Source organism: Propithecus coquereli, unplaced genomic scaffold (genome assembly GCF_000956105.1).
Source record: "Propithecus coquereli isolate 6110/MARCELLA unplaced genomic scaffold, Pcoq_1.0 Scaffold29, whole genome shotgun sequence".
Lineage (NCBI taxonomy): Eukaryota > Metazoa > Chordata > Mammalia > Primates > Indriidae > Propithecus > Propithecus coquereli.
In genome coordinates this window covers 2,809,762-2,812,758 of record NW_012148507.1, presented here as the reverse complement: position 1 = coordinate 2,812,758, position 2,997 = coordinate 2,809,762, and the positions used below count along the sequence as shown (strand labels likewise).

The 2,997-nt window shown below is 38.1% G+C and overlaps 1 protein-coding gene across 1 annotated transcript in view; it reads right to left on the bottom strand.

Annotated features, from left to right (window-relative positions):
• The window catches only part of PKHD1 (polycystic kidney and hepatic disease 1 (autosomal recessive)), a 535,504-nt gene that overhangs the window by 68,222 nt on the left and 464,285 nt on the right, over nucleotides 1–2,997 (bottom strand). The window lies entirely within an intron of this gene.

The following is a 2,997-nucleotide window of genomic DNA, read 5'->3' as shown; positions in this document are numbered from 1 at the left end:
GATATGTTTCCTTAGCCATAATAAAAAATGAACTTGGGGGTGGGGAGAAACACAAATTATGAACTTATATTTTTATCACTAGTTATTAAGATCAAAGCCAAAGACAAAAAGAGCCTCGGTGAAGGAACTTATCAGAATAAAATACTTAGAGGGCAGGGACATGTTCAACGGTAGGTTATTAAACCAGTTCTTCCAAAAAATTCTCTGATCTGTAGTGTCTTCCAACTTCCATAGTATAAATACTGATGCCGTCACTGATTGAAAGGTATGATGATAGCATCCCTAAACAGAGTTGGGAAGAGACGCGCCAGAGCAAACTCCAGCACACCACTGTTTTACAAAGAGTAGCTCACTTAAGCGTTGCAACAACTTTGTATTTATATTCTCCAAGTGTGCTTGCACTGAATAGGTCCAATAATTGTGGCATTAATTGATTATTTTAATTGCACAAAACACCTGGGAAGAGTAACTATAGTAGATAGTTTTGATTTATCCATGGTTTCACAAAAATTGCTCTAAAAAAAAATTGAAAGATAGTCATAAGCCAAGCCATGTGTTTGAAAGAATGAGGACATACCTTCATGATAAAAATAAAGCAAGAAGTGTCAAAATTAAATATCAGAGATATCAATTGTCAAACTCAGTACTTAAGGAAATCAGACATTTCATACTTAATAACCTAATATTTACTGAGCATTTATTGTGCACCTGGTACTACCATAGAGCTTTCATGTATAAATTCATTCCATCTTTAAATGACACTGTGAAGTAGGTACTATTATTTATATATGAAAAAAACAGGTCCAAAAAGGCTTAAGTAACTTGCCAAAGGTCTTACAAATAGTAAGTGTTGACCAAGGTCTAGAGTGGTTAACTACTGAACTATATTGCTTCTCCCCTCATCGGAGCATACTAATTGCTGATGTGATTTAACAATAAAATAGAACACATACGAAGTAGTTATATAAGTATTTTTGGTATTTTTGATGACTGAGCTAGCCTTATTAAAAGAACATCATACACCTATTGTTCCATTACGTCTATTATGTATTACACATCATAGGCATGTAACAGATAGTTGGCAATTAAAGGAGCTATATGGGTATAGCTAGCCTAGGCCAGGTTTAATGAGGATTTTATTTTTTTTTTAAAAAAGTAGCCTACCCTGCCACCTCCCATTGAATGTCTGTGAGTCAACTATTCTATCACCACCCTCTAAATAAGTATTTGCCATGGAAGGTGTATGTCAGGTAAAGGTGAAGATTAGTCCTAAAAAAGGAAATAGCAAAAGAGTAAATACTATGGATCACAAAATATGAAAGTTCTGCAGAAAGCAATTTATTTTTTTCCCTCCTGGGAATCCTAGGAAATGCAGGCAGAGTGGGACTATGTGGTCCTAAGAAGCCCCTTTGACCATCTACCAGTTAAGACCCGGCCTCTGTGCTGGAATCACTCTTTGGAAATTCCACACACACTAGCCCAATCATCATTTATTCGTTTGCTTGGCCTGAGTGGCTAAGGCTTCTTTCCTTTTTTAAAAGGAATAATTTAAATCAGATTTCAAAAATGTATGCTATTAATTCTACCCTTCTATGGGTCCCAGGTTATTGGAAAATTCTAACTTTGTTACCAGATCTTATTTCTCGCCTAAACTATTCCTTAAATGCTTTCTTATGAGGGCCAGGATACAGGCAAGCAGTCTGGGTTAAAGAAACGGAAAGACCCCATCAAAGATTCTGACATAAGTACATTGATGTCTGGAGACGAAGGGATGGGAACCAACTGCCTGAACACCCGCTGAAAGGCTGTTCCTGACACACTTTAAAGTTTATTGTGAGCAAACATCTCTTATTAAATGTAAACAGCTTCTCACTGGAGGTCAGAGACTCGCTGCTGCAGCATATCCCAAGGTAATACCACTTTAAGCTCCACATAAACTCTTAAGCATTTTCTATCCTAAAACCTGACCGTAGGTGGTACAGTTTTTTACGATATGTTATAATAGTGCAATAAATCTGTTAGCTTAAAATCGAATCTCCGTGGCCTTTTAGAGAAATCATCATTAAATGCAGGGTCCTGTTAATGATGCCATCGAAGTGAAATTGTTTAATCTGCTAAGAGGGTGAAAGGTCACCAAATGAATTTTTTATAATACATCAACTTGACACGCAATAGGGAAAACTGTAATAGATAAAAGCAAAGGAAAAGGGCACTGTCTTCTTCTGATAGGTCAATAGCAGCCAAGAGAGTCACTCATCCACTTTCCCTTCACAATGGGGCTCCTTTTGCATTTAATATGGACACCCAATTAATACCTCAGCACCACAGACAACCTCATTTTAGGTGACTTATAGCAATTTCTCCCCCTTCCCTGAAATGAAAGTGATCACAATACATCATAGCATTGTGCGAATTAACGTTAATTGATTCAAGTTACCAAGCAATGATGGGCCACTTATATAATCTAGGCGTTATTGGGTGCTAGAAGGGATGGAGGGAAGATTAGATTCCAGTGTCCGTTGCTGTGACGACGGGAGTCACCTGACGCCTTGTTAGACAGTTGTAAGGTTCTATTGCTGGCCCCAGTGGGGTCGTCAGTAAACTGGAGTGATGTCCAAACATCATTACACGCTGCTCCAATATTAAAGCAAAGGGATTAGCAACTTATTGCAAGCAACCTGGATTTGTCATTGTGCTGTCCTTATCCAATTTCCAACTGCTAATGTGACTGTAGCCTGCAGGCAGAAGGACCTACAGCCAAACTTTAAAAAATGGGGAAAGTTCCCTCCATTCCTCCCAGTTTTAACCACTGTTTAACAGCTTCTAATACCCAGTCAGATATGTGAAAGAATTTTTTTCCTCTCCAATGCTTCAGTGCAGGCTAAAGGCGAAAGATCAAGAGAATACAGAAATTTCACAGTTCAGAGATCACTGATATTCACTCCAACCCTTGCTTTTCAATTGACCACATCTGAAATGTGTGCCCTGTGGAGGATC